This window comes from Rhodnius prolixus, unplaced genomic scaffold (assembly GCF_049639745.1).
Source record: "Rhodnius prolixus isolate KJV_2025 unplaced genomic scaffold, Rpr scaffold_13, whole genome shotgun sequence".
NCBI classification, from domain to species: domain Eukaryota; kingdom Metazoa; phylum Arthropoda; class Insecta; order Hemiptera; family Reduviidae; genus Rhodnius; species Rhodnius prolixus.
Window position 1 is genome coordinate 7,777,019 of NW_027411583.1, and position 21,234 is coordinate 7,798,252.

The 21,234-nt window shown below is 36.4% G+C and overlaps 2 protein-coding genes across 8 annotated transcripts in view; one reads left to right on the plus strand and one right to left on the minus strand.

The window, feature by feature from the left end:
• LOC141448055 (uncharacterized) overlaps positions 1-21,234 on the plus strand; it is a 326,177-nt gene that overhangs the window by 60,279 nt on the left and 244,664 nt on the right. The gene's annotated exons all lie outside the window — the stretch shown is intronic.
• The window catches only part of LOC141448056 (uncharacterized), a 251,173-nt gene that overhangs the window by 56,458 nt on the left and 173,481 nt on the right, over positions 1-21,234 (minus strand). Inside the window, exon 1 of one of the 5 annotated variants that reach the window (XM_074116099.1) lies at positions 2,916-3,190. The exons of 3 other annotated variants lie outside the window; for them this stretch is intronic. The gene's annotated coding sequence lies outside the window, so the exon portion shown is untranslated. Of the gene's footprint in view, positions 1-2,915; positions 3,191-21,234 lie in introns of those variants that run through there. One more of the 5 variants, XM_074116098.1, reaches the window with a different exon arrangement.

The following is a 21,234-nucleotide window of genomic DNA, read 5'->3' on the forward strand; positions in this document are numbered from 1 at the left end:
ACTTCTATGCCATCACAGACTATCTAGCAGTCTATGCGTTATATGATTATTACATCTTTCAAATTTCCTATTGTACTTTTTACTACGCTTATCTGGGATTATAAAAAAAAAACACAATAGGGCAAAGGTGTGTGGGTTAGGCTATAAACTCACCCCTGAACTGTGTGGATTACTAATGGCTGGTGAAAGCGTGTCAGGATCGTCCGCAGGCCATAGGCGACGTTTGTAAAGCATGTTATGTGTAAAGAGGAGACGAATACTGGGTAAATACGAGATGCGTTTTTTTGTCCCCATGGGTTCATACATAACCTACTTCAACCTACGTGCCAAGATTTTCAGTTTAGAATAGCGAATCTCCAAAATGGCTCGTTATTCCGCCTAAAACGAAATTCCTCTAACTCTAGACCGTAACCTAACTAAACCTTCAAGCTGTCCAAACCTTAACTCGAAACCTGCTTGCCCTTTTTTCAGAAGTATCTCTCTACTACAATCGTTCCGAATATCTTTACTCTGGTTTATTCAAATCTTGTTATCAACAATCCTTATTCAAAGCATTGTTCATCCACCGCATTATTGTCACTTTGCATTTAATTCCTTTGTTGAACAGATAATCCGCAACTAAGGCAGGACTAAAAATCATCCCTTCCATGTATCCCAAATCACTCAAGCTCAAATTAATCAGCTCTATAGAAACTCATTTGCGATTTAATCTATCAATCTTGGATTCGAACCCAACTCGAAATCTGGCTCCATCATCCACTTTTCTAATCTACTTCTAAATATTATATCTTTAATGGTCTTATATTTCTCGAAACAGTGGCTTTATATAAATCTGATTAATATGTTTTAATCGACTCAATTTGCAGGAATAACGAGGGAGAATATTGTACTAAGCTAGCGTGTAACATTTAAAAGAAACGTTTTCTAGTGAAGCTGTATTCATTATTATAATTTAAATTTGCGGATGTTATCTTTATGATAAATATTATATCTCTAAGTTATGTAGAACAAGTTTCCGATAAATTTGTTTAAATTTTGTTGCCGAAAGAAATATTTATCACACGATAAGTCTATCAAACGTTTATAAAATTAAGATAAATTTTATCAACTATTGCGGATGTAAATTTACGAAATTTGTTTATATGGTTTTTGCAATAATTATCATAAAAAATTTAATTGTGTCGTCTGTGGAAATTACTACTCTCCTTGTTTCCCAGTTCGTGCTGGTGTTCCCCAGGGAGGTGTCCTTGGGCCTGTACTCTACACCATGTACACTGCTGGAAATTCCTACCAATCTTCATACCATCCTTTTTACTTATGCCGAAGATACGGCCATCCTCTCTCCTCATTCAGTCCTTGCCTTTCGCTCGCTTCAATCCCATATAGACTCTCTGGAGCCTTGGCTAAAGAAATGGAGAATTAAAATTAATGAAAACAAATCTAATTACATCACATTCTCCCTAAGGCGATCCCTAAGACCCATTTACCTAAACCTCACTTCTCTTCCCACAACAGATTGTGGTAAGTACCTAGGACTCTTCATGGAAAAACGCCTAACCTGAGAATCCACATACCAGAGTTAAACGGAAAGAACTAAACAGACTTCTCGATAAGCGATCTAAACTCTCATTACAGAATAAACGACTTATCAACACAATGATACTAAAACCTGACCTGGACATACTGAATGGAACTTTGGGGGCTCCAGCCAAAGCTTCCAATATCTACAAAATTCAATCATTCCAGTCAAAAACATTCTGTCGAATCGCAAATGCTTCTTACTATGTCTCTAACTGTACATTGCGCCGAGATTTCCTTGTTCCCCTATGTTTCAGAAGCTATAAGATCCCGTTACATTAAATTCCACACATCAATCACCTCACATCCTAATCCACTAGTATCCTAACTACCAGGAAATCCTCCCAGGCGATTGAAGTACAGGTGGCCACGCGATCTTCTAAATGAAGCGAATGCCAATGTACAATAGTGAACTGTACCACTTTGGAAGTTTCACCAATGGGTGAATTCTCCCTTCATGTATTCATGTATTTATTGTATTATCATATAGTATCAGCATCACTTGTTGCAGAATTATACTGCAGTTGTGAAAATAAATAAAGTAAAAAAAAAAAAATTATTGAAAATCATTTTCATTATTTCCACGTGAGAATAAAGATTAATTGAAAATGTGGTTAGGTTCCCAAATTGGTTTGTTTGTGCGCATAGAAAGGGTCTTCCTGTTTGCCCGTCTGTCTGTCAGTTTGTGGTCAGCGTAATTCGAAAACGAAAAAGCTCCATAAATTCAAAGTCCATATTTGTTTTGGTTACCATCATCGAATTTGACAATTTGACTTTTTTGGACTTATCCTTGGTTCTGAAGATGAAAGGATATATACTGAAGAGAATAATAAGTTCAGTCCTAGGATTCCTGCATTATATTTTTTTAAGCCATCCTATTAACATCGGGAGTAGCCAAGTGAAAGTTCAAGGATTCCTCCAAAGCATGTCACCAGTGCAAAACAAACTTTTTCTCCCCAAAGCTCCTCACAACATTGCTTTAAAGCCCGTGTTAAACTTTAAACCAAAACTGTGGGTTCAGTGGACATTAACTACTTCTCAACTGTTGAACAGCTTCTCATTCATGGTTTCCCGTCATGCCAGAGGGGACGCACAGGAAGAATGCTACTTTTCCATGGTTTTCAGTCCACGGCGCCATACCATAGAATCAGTTCTCGGCAAGTCTTTAAGTTTTGACCTAACTCATGACAGAAAGTAGACCGTACTGAACATTTATAACGTTAACAAAGAAAGTGAAGCTTAAATGGTAAAAGCTTAAACGCAGCTTTTTCTTTTTCAGCTTCATCAAGAAATTATTCAAAATAAAACAAGTTACATAAAAGTGAAATTCTATTTACCTTGTTTGTATTCCCCAAAAATAGAAAACAAAATTAAAAAATGGCGAAAATGACGAACTAATCGGAAATTAATATTTTGGAAAAAGAGTTATCACGGAAAAAGTTTTTTCCTTGATTATTTTCTTTTATTATTATTATTATTTTGTGAACAAACAAATTAAGAGATAAAAAAGTAAACTTGCGAACAGGTTTTGGTAGCACTGGTTTAGCCCGCTAACGGTTCATAATCACGCTCAGTTTACGAACAACTACTGAAGCAACCAATATACATAACTTCCTCCCTAGATGTAAAGTGTCTGGTGTTGGCCTTGCGCGCACAATCGCACTCTCCGTCATGCTAGTCAGCCAGTCTTTTGCGTGAACTTGGGGGCGTAGGAGGGGGGTGGTTAGAAATATCAATTATATACCAAAAAAAAGTTTATTTGCTCTGTTTTTTGAGATTTCACCAGTAATATTTAGCCGCCTTTAATGGCCTCTGTTTGCCGAAAAAGTGGTAAAATAAATAAATAAATAGGGGTTTTAGCTGTAGCTGGGATAGCGTTCTGGATTCGAATCCAGCTGTTGGCCCTCATTTCCTCTTTCTAGGAGCTTCTTATAGTTCCGGTAATGGACAGTGTTGGCTGTAACGAGAGTAACATTGTGCTGCTTTCGGGTAAATTTTTTCATTTTTTTTTTTTTAATTTTATTTCGCCTAGACTTCCCTGAAAAGATTGTGAAACATCATTTCGATTAGGAGAAATCAATGGAAGAAATCGATTCTTAATTTAATAAACACTATACGTATAAATATGGTTCAGTAATGTGGAGTCCGTTTTGCAAGGTAGATATGTCCAAGATCGTAATTTTTTCTCGGATAGTCAGGCTGCATTGCGGGCAATTAGTTCCTATCAGGTCAACTCAAGGTTGGTTTGGGACTATCTGGGTGCCCTGAAGGAAATTAGTGACCAAAATAAGGTCTTTCTGGTTTGGGTATCTGGTCATTCAGGACATAAGGGAAACGAAGCGGCAGATTTATTGGCCCAGGAAGGCTCTGCGGGACACTTCGTTGGCTCGGAGCCCTGTTTTGAGGTTCCGAAGTGTGTTAAGACTGCGACCATTAACTTAGGGGTGCAGAGTAGGTCTCAGAAGTCACTTCTGGGCAGAGACAGGCGAAGGAGTTTATTAAAGGCTATTCGCCGAGGCTGACTGCAGAATTAATCCGTCAAGGCTGTGCGGCTATAAGGATGATTGTAGGTCTATTAACCAGGCCCACTGCAGGCTCAGAAAACACATGCATCGCATGGGCCTAGCAGATGGCTAGCCTCTGTAGGTTCTGTCAGCAGGAGGAGGAGGAGGAAACGGGCACTGCACGTGTTGTGTCAGTGTGAAGGGCTTGTCTGGGCTAAGGATGTTACTTCTCAGGGGGAGGAAAAACCAAGGCCTGAGGAGCTTTACACCAGGAGTCGCTCTCCAGCTTTAAGAGTCTCGATTAAAAGGACAGGTCTGGAGGGTGAGCTCTAAATTGAGGGGGAGCCACAATAGATCCAAAGGGGTCGCAGTGGCGTAGGCCTTAAGGACGCCCTAGTCTAATCTAATCTAAGGTAGATATGGCTTCTATTGAGGCTGTTCCAGGACAAGTTCTCGCGGTGGTTGGTGGCTTGCCGTTGGAAAATCCCTGAAGAAAACATTATCTATTCAGATCTACAGCTCACTCCTCAATATTCCTCCACTTGCCTCCAGAAGAATTTATTATGATCTCTTTCTTTCCTCAGCAATTCTTCTCCATTCTTAAATAGACTATCCTTACCTTCTTTCTCTAATTTCTTTTAATATCTCATCCCGAACTATACGACATTCTCCTCCATTTAATACCATACTGCAAACATAATTACGTTTTTTACTCCCTTATCTTTCGTATGATGCGGACAGCCAATCATTTTTACTTACACTGATATAAAAAATTTTTCTAAATAAAGCCAGAAGTCAACTATTTCTTTGAACTATTTGTATTGTATAAATCTGTACAATAACCTCTAAAAGGTAAAATAAAATGCTAAAGCCTAATTATAAATTAAACCTAAATTATAGACTGAGAACTATTTGTATTATTTATGTTATTAATATTGTTGTTTCTGTAAATTGGATATTGATCCGTTTTTTTATTTAAAAATAAATAAATAAACTAAAATACCAATTTGGTTTTATAGCATCTAAAATTTTACTGAATGCCCAGGATTTCGTGTTCAAAGAATGGTTTGTTGAAAAAAAGATTTGTGCTTCTCTTTTTTTCAAGTAAAGTGAAGTTTAGATTGTACAGCGATGCTTGTTAAGTCAGCCCAAGCTGAAAGTCACATCCAGTTGAAGTGACTTTCAAATTACATCACCCATTCAAGTTGTCCTGACAAAGGTCTTAAAAAAAAAGTCCCTAGCTACGTATTAAAGTTGGCCCTTCTAATGGCCAGTTAGTACCAACTAGGGTTCTGCAGCTTAAAAAACTTTATTCTTTCTTTCTTATGCAGATAGACCCTTCTTCCTTTTAGGAAGTCATTAGCACCTGGAGCTTTTTTTTTTTTTTTTTTCTGTGCACTTCCGGCCTCTCGTTACAGACAACATTGTCCATCACTGGATAGAGTGCTGTATGGAGTTCCCTATGGAGAGGAAATTAGGTCAGCTGCTGGATTCTAATCCGTGGATCTTCCCGTTGGATCCCAGTATTCGCTAACCACTGAACTGATCCCCTTACTCCTGTCTATTGTTGATTTTATAATTCCCTTAATGAATGGTTATAAATTTCGAACAAATTTACCATTATAAAATTTTTTTACAATCAATTCTACTTTATTTTAAAACCGGAAATACAAACTGTGTTCATTACTTTACTCAGTAACAAAATAAGCATTTCAATTATTGAAAAAACCTAGTCTTAAAACGATCAACGAAGGAATACACAAAAAATGATGACATAAGTCCAAAAGTACTGGACTACTGAGATCTGAGCCCTTTCTAGCTTCTTGTTCCGTCCAGGCGATTTTCGGCATTCACAACTTTGACAGTTCTCTAAGACTAGACTATTTTACTAGATATTGCACTGAATACGAATGTTCGCATCTGAGGAGTGGGACACGAGAAAAAAGGTGGTCAATGTCTCGGTTTCCGGCAAATTTTTTATTCGAATTATTAATATGACAGGAAATCACAGTTACTGTTCATTATTTTTGGTGGCTGATTCAAAGTTTCAATAGGATGAAAAATAACTGCTAGTTTCAGTCATGATAAACTTTATTAGGCCGAGCTTTCGACCTAGGGACTAGGATCATCTTCAGGGCTAATTTATAATATACTGTTTTACATGGACATGGCTGAAGTCCATGAACAGACAAGGCAGAAGACACAGCAACCCTCTAATAATGTAAAACAGTACAACAGGTCGAAAGCTCGGCATAATAAAGGAAATCACAAGTTTTATGGGCCATAATATGTCAGAAGTATGTCAAATCAATGAATGTAGTTGTACGCCTATGTAAGATGTACTCGTTGGAGTAAATAATTTATTTACAATAATGATTAGATTTTCTAAATTATTAGAAAATATTTTTCGATTGTGCGTTTTTAAATTTGTGTTTCTGAAGATTGGATAGAATTAACAGGTGATGGTCGAATTCCCTGGCTTCCTGTCACGTCCACTATTCCTCCAGGATCCATAACGGCTAAGTTTTCCCTAAGAGTCAAAGTTCAAAGTACTGTAAATAGAGCTATGCTACCGGAAATTAGTCATAACAAGTTATTTGTTAAAGGAAGTGAAGCTGGCCTCAGAAATGGAATCGAACACATAAAGCGCTCAGCATGGCTGTAAAGTGTAAAATGGGTTAATTAGTTTGTGTGGGTGTCTGTGTGTGTGTGATGATAGGCTGGAGTTAGCCTTTGAGATTGCTAAACCCAAACAATTATTGTACACCACTTAGCCTGGTTCTTAAAGTGCATGTCGTTGGAGAGTAATTATTGGAGTTTGTGTTGCTAGCCAGAGGTAGAGCCACTTGGGAGCGCCAAGTTCTCTGAAGAAAATGGCTAGTCCACTTCCTGTACCATGAAGATTTTAATAGAACCTCGCAAAAAATAGTAAAGAACTAAATAATTTACAATTTTTTTTTAAATATCCTTTTAATAATTTTTTAATTGGATGATTTGACCACAGGGGGGACGAGGAAAGAAGAATTCGCATCAAAAAACTCGCGATGAATTTGATTCTTTCTTGTAATTTGTTTGTTCTGTTTTTTAAAATAAAAGATAAGAGCGATCAAAACTGCCTCTTACAGAACAAGAAATGACTGTACTTAGCCTTAGTTGCTTGTCTTGGAACTGTTCGAAGCAGCAAAGCGTTCAAAAACCTAAACAGGATCCAAACCCTCCAGTCAAGAAAAGCATACGAATCATTAATGCTTTATAGCGAGCAAAACCATCCCCCATCCATATTGACCAGCGAATCCCATTTGTTTTCAACTTTGCCAAGTCCCGCTTAATCCTTTAATCCCTTAATCTCGCAACTTGTCCTGCACTAACATCTCCTTCAAATCCTCCTGAGGCACCGATGACCTCGCGAACATCTGGTCGAAAGACCAAAAACTGGGCATCCTTCGTATTCAATCTATCCGATATTTTGCATTTTATTGACCTATACGATTGGTCTTTGTTCATTCAATCCCTTCGAGTTATTATTATTGTGTCTTATTTTTATGCTGTACTTGTTCATTCATCATATTTGCTTGTTGCGTCAGTGTAATTGAACGCAGTTACGAATTGATTAATAAAGGAGGGAACAGAAATAAAATAAAAAGATATCCCTTCAGTAATTTGTATGGTTACATTTTCGTTACTTTTAAGCAAACAAAGGAAAAAGCGGTTTTCTTTTAAGCTCTTTGAATGGAAACTAGAGAGGGAAATTCACACCCTGCCAGCACCACGCTTTTCTTACTTTTCCTAATATTTATTGCCCTGGTTAGCGTCTGTTAGAAGGTGGAAAACATGAAAACGGATACCACTGAAACCTTTCCCTAATACACACCATATTCCCAAACACCTTGATACAATTTCCACACCAATTTCCCTTTAAAATTTTTCCAACCAATTTCTTCTTTCTTTCTTTTTAAAACAATAAATATTTGCTTACACATATGTTTCTTTGAATACATAATAATAAATTTCAATAAATATCTAGAATATTTATTCAAAGCTTCTCTAGTTACTGAGATTTATTTAAAGATTCTGCGTATAATGTTACGAGGGTCGTTTGAAAAGTCCGTGCAATGTCAGAGAGATAGCACCACTGGCGCGTTTCGAGGTTATGTTTAGTTAGTAGCATCTCTTGGAAGAACACCCACCAAGTTTCAGCCAGATCGGTCTATTTCTTTGTGTTTGGCATTCGTTTGAATCGAGGAAGTCGAATGATTTTCAAAAAATGGACGAAAAAGAATTTCGTGTGTTGATTAAACACTACTTTATGAAAGGCAAAACGCCTCAGGAGACTAAAGAGAAGCTTGATAAACATTATGGTGACTCTGCACCTTCGATTAGAACAGTTTATAAGTGGTTTCAAAATTTTCGGAGTGGCCATATGGGCACAAGTGACGCTGAACGTTCTGGACGCCCTGTTGAGGTTACTACTCCAGAAATCATTGATAAAATCCATGATATGGTGATGGATGACAGAAGAGTGAAGGTGCGTGAGATTGCTAGTGCTGTGGGCATCTCGAATGAACGGGTACATAATATTTTGCATCAACTTTTGGACATGACAAAGCTATCCGCAAGATGGGTGCCGCGATTGCTCACGCTTGACCAAAAAGAAATCGTGTGAAGTGTTGCAAGGACGGTTTGCAGCTGTTCCAGAAGAATCCGCAGGACACTGTGGATGAAACATGGATACATCACTACACTCTTGAGACCAAAGAACAATCTAAACAATGGGTTACCAAGGGGGAATCTGCGCCAAAAAAGGCGAAGACCGTTCCTTCGGCCGGAATGATTATGGCGACTGTCTTTTTGGGATTCGCAAGGAATAATCCTCATCGACTATCTGGAAAAGGGTAAAACTATTACAGGTGCATATTATTGATCGTTATTGGACCGTTTGAAAACCGAGCTGCAAGAAAAACGCCCACGATTGGCCCACAAAAAAAGTCCTTTTCCATCACGACAACGCACCAGCTCACACCTCAGCAGTTGTGGTCGCAAAATTAATGGAAATAGGGTTCCAACTCGTTTCACATCCCCCCTATTCTCTAGACTTGGCTCTCTCGGACTACTATTTGTTCCCCAATATGAAGAAATGGCTGGCGGGAAAAAGATTTTATTCAAACGAGGAGGTGATTGCAGAAACGAATGGCTATTTTTCAGACTTGGACAAATCCTATTATTCGGAAGGGATCAACAAACTAGAGCAGCGTTGGACGAAGTGTATAAGCCTAAAAGGAGACTATGTTGAAAAATAAAAAAGGTTTACCCCAAAAAATTAAGTAGTTTTTATTTTTGCACGGACTTTTCAAACGAACCTCGTATTTTTTTCTGCAATCGTTTAATAACGGGCCCCCATTATTACACTGGATTTATTGGAAAAAATTCAGTTTTCTAATTTAACTTACGAATTTAATTAAAATAAAAAATTATTTAATTGTAAAATTAACATTACACCCTTTGATAAACAGAAATTGCGCCAAAAAAATAACAAATTTGATCAATTAAGAGGAGGCTGTATGTGTTCTTACGATGTAATTTACGTTAAAGAATCCACTCCGGAAAGGACGTCATCACCTCCAGATTGCACATAATATTGAACTGCAATTTACGTCACGCCAACTTGCCGCCCCCTAAACCAAGAAGGCAGGTTTAACTGTGGCATATAACAATTTAATCGCTAAAAACGTTCAACTAAAAAATATTACTGACACGCTTTTAAAATAGCTTTAAACACTTTGTCTTGCCTTTTTCGTTAAGTAATTACGGAAGTATTTGGAGCCGTACAAATTTTTTTGATTTATCGTTTGAACTCTCGTGTTTTTCATGTCTTCTGAAACCGGAAAAACATTATTGGTTTGTGAACGTGTCTCTATGTTCAGTGAAACTCAAAAACGTGGAAAAAAAGTTCAAATCTGTTATTCCGGATGTAGCCAAGCTATCATGCCAAAACGTTTTGTCAAAAAACCTTCCACCGGAAGTAATACTAAAGTCTAAAAAAAGGATCTATTATGGCTCATTAATAAATCAATATTTTTGCATAAGTGTAGATGGCTGTAAACCCTTAATGTATAAGTGTAAGTGAGTTAGTGTGTGTGTGTGTGTGTGTGTGTGTGTGTGTGTGTGTGTGTGTGTGATGATGAGCTCGAGTTTACCTGTGGGTACGCTAAACCCAAATAGTTGCACACATCAACTATCTCTGCAGGCTCTTTGGGCGAATTGTGTGAATGTTTGGAGTGTTCTATGTAATGAGAGACTAACCGCTGAGGGGGTCCACTGAAAATGTGGCTAGCCCATCGGTTACACTTTGCGGAAGTTTGTGATGGTCGATTAAAGATTGCCTCTAAAGAGCCTCTACCGTATAATGTATGTTCTTATCACTTATATATAAGCATTAATGAGTAGATAAAGTTCAGATTTTTGAAATAAATGCTGATAGCAGAAGTGCTACTTCCGAGAAGATTTCTTGCAGTTATCCGGGTTTTTTTCGAAATTGATTATGTTAATGTAGAATAGAATAGATTAAATTAGGGCGGCCTCAAGGCCTACGCCACTGCGACCCCTTTGGATCTATTGTGGCTCCCCTCACTTTAAAGCTCTCCCTCCAGTCTTGTACTTTTGATCAGACTCTCAATTCCTGGGGAGCGACTCTTGGGTAAAGCTCACTGGCCTTGGTTTTTCCTCCCCGAGAACTAACATCCTTAGCCATACAAGCCCCTCACACTGACTCAACACGTGCAGTGCAGTTTCCTCCTCCTCTTCCTGACAGAACCTACTAAGGCTATCATCTGCCAGGCCCATGCGATGCATGTGTTTTCTGAGCCTGCAGTGGCCAGTTTTTGTTAATGTATGTAAATTAAATTGGTAATCGTATAGACGGCCTCTCTCTCTTCCAAGTAAATTTTTTCCCCTCGACTCAACCTTCTCTAAAAGTCATAGCGTTGTACCACGATCTGCCTAATGTTAATGAAAAATTAATGTTTGTAATATATTCCAAGTTTGACCAGAAATGTGAATTACTTGTTCGATTTCTCGAGGATATTCCTTCCTTCCCCCACTAATAAAGATAAAGGCCTATCGCTTTTGTTAATTCCTGTTAAACAAACAGCAGCCACTGACATAAACTTACTTATCCTAATTCTAAATTAACATTTCTTTGAGGTATCCAGTTTTACTCCAGAAGTACTTATGTTTTGAGGCTCAGATTTGGGGAGGGGTGAGAGAATATACCCATGAGAATCTTAAAGAGTTGTAAGTCTTGTGAGTGGTCACTGCAGAATTATTATTATAATTTTTAAATAAATAAAAATCCCACCACCATATTTATCACAGATTAATCTCAAGTAATCTTTCGCCTTTAGTAACATTAAATTTTCTTAATTAGTCCCCAAGAGAAATATCCATAAAAATGTAATTTTCTCCCTGTTTACTACCCTATAACCCCAAGTTTATTACTGAGAGTTTATGATAGAGCCATTAAGTAAGCGCTTGGGCGGATGTAAGATTGAGAATCTCTTCCATGTTTATTATCACTTAATGTTTGGTAATCATTAAAACTAGTAAAAGATAATTACCAATAAGATTATGGTATTTTTTGTTTAATTAAAATATTGATCACTTAATTCACCAAATACACCTAAATTTTACGGCCCAATGAGTTGATTTTTCCCGAATAGATATATCTGTAGCAGTCACATCAAGAAACTCCCAGGACTATATACACTATTTTCAATTTCTCAGACTTGTGAACAAAATTCTGCTCGATCCAACTAGAATCGAATCCCTCCATGTTGTAGCTTCCATTGAGCTATCCCCGGGTGCACTTCTTTAGCAAAAAAAAACCCTATTCTCTACTCTAGGAGTGTCATGCTAACCCACTCTGCCCGACCTGGAGCCTGCCCTGTAGTATTGTAACATCAAGAAACTCCAGGACAATACAGTACAGATTTCACAGATTTGCGACAGACTCTCCTCGATCTACTAAAATCGACTCCCTCCATGAGATAGCTCCCATTGATCCCGGTGCATTCCTTCAGCAAAAAACCATGTCTACTGAAACTCATCTCCAATCTAGACTGTCCTATCTTAACCCATTCTGCTGCCCGACATAGCCATTACCTAAAGTCACAAAAGAATTAACATACCGTATTCTAACTTTCTCCTCTGGCTGCAAACTTTTCTTTCCTATTTCCCAGCATCTTTTATCCATGTCCCATCCTAAGCGTTCCCTAAATTATGTAATGAATACATACATTAGCTTTTCATGTTTTTCTCCCCCTAGGAAACAATTCATGTAATAAATCATGTATTCATTAAGAATACGGACATTTCTTTTCTGTTCCAGTGGCAAACTTCAATTGTGAAAATAATTAAAGTTTAGGCAGAAACACCTGACCGAGTGCTAATTAGTCTGCACACACAGACACCAAGGGAATCAAAGGAAATTAACTTGAAAGACGAGGAGGGTGGGAGAGGCTAACTAAACAAACTGTTAGCTTTTGTTCCACCTTCATGTTACCTGTGCATATCGTACCTACCTGGTGTTTGTACTAATTAAGGGGAACACCCAAAGATAAAGAGAAAAAAACTCTTTTGTCGCAGCATCCGTGGAGTTTACATTCTCATAATCACTTCGTTTAGATCTTTCCTTTTACTCACTCTAGATTGATTAAACAGAAAAAGATGTTCTTGTCTTCTTTAAGCTCCTTCTTCACGTATAATGAAGCCTTCTTCTCTTGCAGAGTCATCTCTTCTTGTAAATACCTCTTCCCTTAACAAACATAACTGTGCAAGTTTCCCACCTATTTATCTTGCTTCATGTTCTAGGCAAAAGTATAATATTTATATTCCCGAAAAAAATATATATTTACAACTCCTATCCCTTAAATTCATCCCATAAAATTGCTCCTAAAAATAATTCTTATCTGGTTTCCTTTATTATTTATTTTTACCTTCAAAGTAAAATCAAATAAAGAAAATGAAGAGAAAATGCCTAAAAGCCTAGTCATTGTTAGGAACCAAGTCTTGAATTGTGGCAAAAAAATAATATTAAGGCCACTCAAGTTAAAAAGCATCTTAAAAATAAAAACGACTTATAGAGCTCGTTTAAGTTGAAATAACTGATAGCCTAACGCAAAAGGTAAACACTTTTAGGCAATATTTGTTATTCTTTTCAAAAGGTAAACACTTTTAGGCAATATTTGTTATTCTTTTCAAAAGGTAAACACTTTTAGGCAATATTTGTTATTCTTTTTTTCTTTTTTTATATATACAGGGTGTTCAATTTAAGACGGCTCAAATGCATTTCATTCTTAAACGGTTGAGCTGAGCGAAAAATGGTAGAGGAAAAATCTGTTGCCCGTCACCTCTAGTTTTAGAATATGTGACTTGATTTTAGATTCTTGCCCGCATACGCGGCTGACGCGCGACCAAAAGTGATGGTTCACAGTTGACCCCTATTTTCATATACACAGTTTTAAAGAGTATAAAAAGTTATGAAAGAAACCGGAAACCGCAATTCGATATCTTCAAAATTAAAGGTGCTAGGCCATTTCAAAATCTGGTATTTATTAATCATATTTCAATTTTTTAACTTGTTATCAAAGAGAAAGAAGAGCACGTGATAGGTCATTTTTATGTATTTTTTCATCCCCTTTTTACTAAAAATATTGCCAAGGCAGTAAAGCTAGTATTTTTCTTAATATCGGGAAATAAGTCCTTTCCCGAGTGATTTTTCTAGGAAAATTCAAATGTTAAGAGCTTTAGATGTTTTCAAGCATACACAAAATGGCTAAAAATTAATTTTACATCTGTTACAAACAAGAAGGTTTAATAATTATTTGGTAATTTTGGGAGAGTTGCGATTAATTACCAAAAAAATAGGAAACCTCCTGCCACATTTTTAAGTGATCAATATCTTTCATGTAAAGGATCAAACTTATTCCTTAATTTATCAAATAATGCACTTTACTCAACTTGTGAAGCATGTACTGTACCTTCAAAGGTGCCTGCTCAGATACAGAGAGCAGTTGATCACCTTCTGGCTAATATAGCTTTCGAGCCAGAGGAGGCACCTTTGAAGTAAAGTATCAGAAGTAAAGTAATCGCCATTTTTTATTTTTTTAACAGACATTATTTCTACCCAAAAAGCTTACAAGATGACTCTCTGCGATTCTATCTTCAGTTTTCTCGCTCTGTCCCGATTTGGCCAGCCCGTCCTACCACTCGTTTTGTAACGTTTCTGACAATGAGAAAGGTCCAGATCCATTTCGTACAGTTTCTGATGCTAATACAATAATTAAGAGTTATGTTCCATATTTCGAAGATTTTAGAAGAATAAAAAATATTCTTAGTAATCTCATGGGGTATCTTACGTAAGTAAAGTTTAAATTTAAAAAAAAACTGTTAATAATTAATATTCTATAATTAGGTTTAAAGAAGAGTTACTTCTCCCTTAGGTTAGTAATATTAACAGTTTTTAATAACTAAGGAGTTGTAAATATATACTTTTTTCGAGAATGTACATATATACTTTAGCCTAGAACATTAAGCAGGATAAATAGGTGGGAAAGCTTGCCCAGTTATGTTTGCTAAGGAAAAGGTATTTACATTAATTTGAAGAAGTAAAAAGAGAAGGTACTGCAAGAGGAGAAGGTGGATGAAAAAGGGCAGAAGAGTTGGTCTCAGGACTCTAATTGAGAGATGTATGTTCTCTACTCTGAGAGAAGAGAGAAAGCCCAAAGGCATAGACTGGAGAGAGAAGCCTATTTTTATCCTTGGACTCGGTGCTCATTAAGGCAATCTCTCCAGGGATTAAGAGGCCTGCCTACTAAATACTTCTCCATCCATATCCTGCTCTAAAGAACAGTGTAAAGAAATATTTACGATATAACTCTTCTTTCTTTGGGAGAGATAACGGCTAGGTTGGCCAAAGGGAAAAAGAATCAACCCCTTGACCAACATCCTCCCTTTTGTTTCTACTCATGAAGCCATTTTTTTTTTTTTTTTTTTTTAAAATAATGTCTGCTTCATTATGCCCAGTTATATTTTGGCAACTTTAAAATTTCTTTTTATTTAATTTATTAAATAGTCTAGCCGGCTGATTTTGGTCATGGAGTTTTACGGCAGAAGTTTTCGCACATTATTCGTCTTTGACGCAAAAAATTTAAGTATAGTAAAGCCTATTTTTTCAGGGCAGGCTTTTACATCCAACTTTACTATAGATTTCTCATATTAACTATTAAATAAAATCTAAGAGCTATATTAGTACCGCAACACATCTTAGCTTTGCGGGTCTTGCCTATAACCGCCTAACATATATTACTATACAGTTCTCATATTAACCATTAAATAAAATCTAAGAGCTATATTAGTACCGCAATACATCTTAGCTTTGCGGGTCTTGCCTATAACCACTCGAATACCCGTGGCGCCTTCATCTTTAATACATATTCTTTACACACTCTGTCACAATTAGACCATGCGCTGAAGCACTTGTTACGTACTTTAGCGACCCCAAAAAAGTTCTAAAAAGTAAGCTAGGTTAGTTTCACATTTAATTATAAAAAAAAAAGAAGCAATATTTACTCCACCCGGCAGACCAAATAAATTACCATAAATTACAGGCGGTGTAAATTACGCTACAATGAATTGTTAATTTATGCAGTTATCTGCCTACTGACGACTAAATAACATCTAGCTTAGGCCTCCCCCTGGAGAGGGAATATAACCCCATGATTGCATTGTATAGTTTACATTATTGATTACACTAAGTTTGACTAGATTGGTAATTCACCAACCACTAATTAGTACGTAAATCATTGTTTATTATTTAATTAGTTTGTAACATTAATTTGAATTCTGCGGCGAACTGCGTGACTGGTTGATATTTTGGGTAGTTACAGATATTTAAGGGGGGGAAAAAAACATTGAAGGTAGTATAGTATGGGACAAAGATTGCGAGTCAGATGATTCGTACGGTTTTAACTTTAGTTCTGGTTAATGGAATGGTTTTAATTTTGCAGAAATTGAATTTATGGTCAACATGCCAATTAACCAATTGAGACCAATTAACGGCGAACAACTCACAGTAATAATGCATATCTAGCGAAGCAAACTTAGTTATTAACTCAGTTACTCAGTTGGTGAAACTATACAATTCACTGAACTAACACTTCAGAAAGTTATGCAAAATACATCCTACTTGTAAAACTCATCTATACTAAGTTCCTGGCAAGAAGTTTCAAACCTAAATCCTTCTATATGAGTAGTTAAAGTATAAAATTCCAAATAATCAGCTGTAGTAATCCCAGGAATAAGTGGAAAACTTGAAAACCGATCTAATAAAATGTTTTTCTTCTGGTACAAAGATTTTCAATGCTTTTTAAACGAATAGTTCTTGAAATTACTACACCACAGAATTTCCAATTTTTGAGAGAAAAGCGTAACCATACATTTTCCCCGGAAGTGACGTAAAATAACATTTTAACTAAATAAATAAAAAAAAAAAAAAGACTTGTAACCTAAAAATGGGCGATAGATGGCAGGAGCTGCCGCATTATTACTAATTTGGAGTGACCGTTAGACGTACTGTTTACCGCTGAAAACATTTTTAAAACAGATTCACTTCCGTCCCGTACGCTCGGCCTGACCAGTGCCTTGAATATCGTTATTATCACTGTGAGTTTTTCTTATTATTATTTTGTATTTAGCATAATTACTCTTTTTATTCTAACTATACTTTTCGTTCTACCTTGCTTTAGTTTAGAACGCACCTACAATTGTTCTGTTATAAATCTCTCAATCTTTCTTTGTAACAATCTATCCTTAAATAAAGGTATTCTTTTGTTTGTACAATTCTAGCACCAGAGAGAATTTTATTTTGCTTCCTGTCGCCCCGGGTGATTGTCTACAGGACCCTCCCTCATCTCTTTTGGATTGAGCTATCCCGCCAGAGGGTATTTTTCTGTTTGGGGCTGGTTAGAGATGTCGTCTCTGATAGCTCCGGCTATCTGGCGCCCGTAAAACGATACCGTCCCTGAGAGAGAGCCGGTCGCAAACTCATTAAAAGTTGCAGTCAACGCAGTTTCTTTAATTTTTACATGGAATTCGTACAACGGAAATATTATTACGAACCGAGGATAGATTTATTAATAAAAAATCAAATTAATTTTATATCCTTTAGCAATTGATGTTTTTATGGGGAAAAAAATTTAAAAAATAAAAATAAATATCAGAGGTTTTAATAACACACTTTTTATCACAAAGGATCCGCGAGATATCAGCGGACACATTCTTGGCGGGAGGAAGCCAGTGAAGCTAATTAATATGCGGAAGTTTAGATGTTTTATTAATATAAAGTAGAGCTTGAAGAAAAATGCCACAACCGGAAGTAATACTGAACTGAATGTTCCCCCCCCCCCCCGCCCCACAAAGTTTTCTGTGATTTTCCAGAAATGGCTCCTACGGATTGCGCTAAACTTCATACTACTAATAGTAAAGTGATTGCTTTTTTTTTTCCGGGCGGGCTTTACGTCCACCTACCAAAATTAGGTGTCGGTGGAAGGAGGCGACTAGCTAGCATACTTTACTGTAAATTTCTTTTATAAACATTTAAATAAAATTCAAGGCCTAAGACCGGGGAATCGAACCCAGTACCACAATGCATATTAGCTTTGCGGGTCTAGCCTATCTAACCACTCGGCTACCGTGGCGCGTACTGCTAATAGATGTATCCGTTTTGTCCCAATACTGTTGCTAGGGATACCCACTTTAGATCTCTTCTGAGAGAGCGTGCGGGTCAGTTAAACCGACCATTTCCCATTTCCATATAATTAGCCATTCTAAGATCAGGATTACGTAAGTAAAAAATAAATATGTTTTAAAGTACTGAGTTTAAAAAAAAAATATGCACATTAGAATCTCAAAAAATAGAACAAATTAGGTCAGATTTTGTTGTTTTTTTTAAAACTAATTTTCTGCATAAGGGTTTATAACAAACATTTTTTTTTTTAAATTTTCTTAAATTTTCTTGTGCATGAAAGCATAATGCCATGGAAAATTATGCTATAAATAAAAAACTGGCTACTAATATGGAAAAGCCGTTCTACGCTTACTTTTAGCCCCTGCCGCTGTTCACAGCATAATATACGGTTGTAATTTTCTTAAATAGTACTGCATAAATTATTTGCAATTTCCTGCTCTGAAAGAACTAAATCTATTCCGCCATTGTTGAGAAGCTTGTAAGTTGAGGCTTGTTAAGCTTACGTTTGGTTGTTATACTTGCTTATATTTTTCCTTCTCCTATTATCTTTTTGCATGCTTATATAATTTTTTTTTTTTTGTTAAGCAATTAGGTTGCGTTATTAGTAATGGAGGAGGAGAAGAGTTTCCGGTAAAACTCCAAACTTAACCAAAATAATTTCTATTAAAAAGAAATTTTTTTAAAAATATAATATAATTATTATAATTTAGCATATACACCACTATATCATATAGTTATCAGTATATAACGTCAACAGACTGAAAGTGTTATTAATTCTAACTTATCATAATCATCAATCATCTCTGCAGGTTCTAAATTTATTGGGTAAAGGTGTTTTTAGGGTGGTTGCCAGTTTAATAGGTGTTGTTTCGTGTTCTTTGGCTGGGATACCCGCAGGAACACTAAGATTCCTGAAGAGGTGGCTAGCCCACTTTTATACTCTACAATCATAATTCTACGATTATAATATGTGATTCGTATAACCACATTGCAGCGACTAATTTCACGCTCTAGTGAATCAATAACATTACCCCGGATTCCCCCTATGATACTTAGTGCCATGTAAATAGCGTAAAGTTCTGCAACATGTATGCAGCTTCTCGACGGTAACCCAAACTTATATCTTCTATTTTGAACAACGACTGCAGCCCCACAGCCTGTTTCATTTTTAGATCCGTCAGTATACAAAACCTGGACAAATTGCCCTCTACTTAATATTTCTTGAAAGTATTGCTTATATTCTAGTTCGGAGGTCGTGCTTCTTGGATATCTCAAGAGTGATTGGTTAACGAATATTGGTGGAGTTAACCAGGGTGCAGTAGCTTGTGGCTGGTGTCTAAACAAGGGAGGGATATCGAATGAATACTCATTTAGTAGGATTTTCATTCGTATACCAAAAGGTTTGGTTGTTGTTGCTGCCTTTTCATACTTCCGTTCTAGAGGTAAATGATTTACAATTCTATGACATGGGTTGAGGGGTTTGCTGTGCAATTTTACCAGATACCCTAAAGCTAGCTGGCTGCGTCTGTAAGACAGCGGGAATTCACCAGCTTCAACATATAAGCTTAATACAGGGCTACTTTTAAAGGCGCCTAAGGATATCCTAATTCCTTGATTATGTACGGTATCGAGCTGTCTCAAGGTAGATTTCCTCGCGGAGGAATATATAAAACTACAATAATCAATCTTTGATCGGACAATAGTTCGATACACTTTTAGCAGCATTTCCCTATCGGCTCCCCATTTGATTCCTGCTATAACTCTCATCAAATTAATGCCTTTTTGGCTGCGTTCTCGGATATCTCTTATATGTGAGACCCATGTAAACTTACTATCAATCATAAGCCCAAGATAACGAGTTTTGTGGACTACTTTAATTGGATACAAATTTCTACAGTAGCTGTCTTAAAAACAAAGTATCGATCTCGCTTAGTGATTGAAAAGGAACTGAGAACCGCGATTTCTTCAATGATACCACGGTTTGAGAAAATTTGTGCTGAAAAACAAGGTCAACCGTCGCATTAAATTTTTATAATGTTGTATTAATTATATATTCTTTTTTTTTTGTATTTTTGTAAGATTTGTTTTTATTACATTTAAAATTATTATTTCCTAAATAATTATTTTTTATGTATATTTTTACATAATATTGTATATTATTTTGTAGCCCATTAAATAAATTATAATATCAGTTGAGTATTTATGAAATTAGATTGTTAGAAAAATTAAGGGGGCGCAACAATTTTTTTTTTTAAAGGGGGCGCAGGTACAAAAAGGTTGGAAACCACTGGTTTAATATGAGAAATTTGTAGTAAAGTATGTTTGCTAGCCGGTTATAGGCAAGACCCGCAAAACAAAGATGTATTGTTGGTTAGTAGTTTCGATTCCCGGTCTTAGGTATTGGATTTTATTTAATAGTTAATATGAGAAATTTATAGTAAAGTATGTTTGGCGGTTACAGGCTAGACCCGCAAAGCTCAGATGTATTGCGGTACTAGTCTAACACCTTGGATTTTATTTAATGTTTAATATGAGAAATTTATAGTAAAGTATGTTAGGCAGTTAGGGGCTAGACCCGCAAAGCTAAGATGTATTGCGGTACTAGTCTAGCTCTTAGATTTTATTTAATCGTTAATATGAGAAATTTATACTAAAGTATGTTAGGCGGTTATAGGCTAGACCCGCAAAGCTAAGATGTATTGCGGTACTAGTCTAGGTCTTGGATTTTATTTAATGGTTTATTGTATATAGCATAATATTTTATTGTTAATGGTTTATAATTTATAGTAAAGTATGTTTGCTAGTCGCCTCCGTCCACGACCCCTTATTCGGTAGTTGGACGTAAAGCCCGCCTAGTACACGTAAGCTTCACTTTACTTTACATAACCTAAGAATCCATTAAGTCCACAATGGATCTGAGACAAAGTGAACAAAAACAATAGTAATTTATCTAAATATCCGCTAAGTGTATCACCTTGAGGGTGACTTCCATTAGTGCTTTATCTAGCCCCCACCCCTCAAGTGACAAAGTTAATGAATAATTAGTGCAGAAGGTTTGAATAGTTATTGATTTGAATAAAAGGTAAAGTGACACTTATAGATATTAGAGAGTTCCCATTGAGCCTATCGACCATCAACAAAAACGTTTCTTCAACCATTCATTGTATATTTTAAAGAAGAATTAGCATTACGACGAATTCAGCTTTTTAAATTTCCTAACCCATAGTTTAGAATGAACTCTAACCCATAGAGTAGCTCCAGAGTAATTTAAAAAATAAATACAAAATAAAAAAATGAAACAGGATAACCTGATTACTCTCCTAGGTGTGCCCCCCCTTAGTCGGGTTTTCC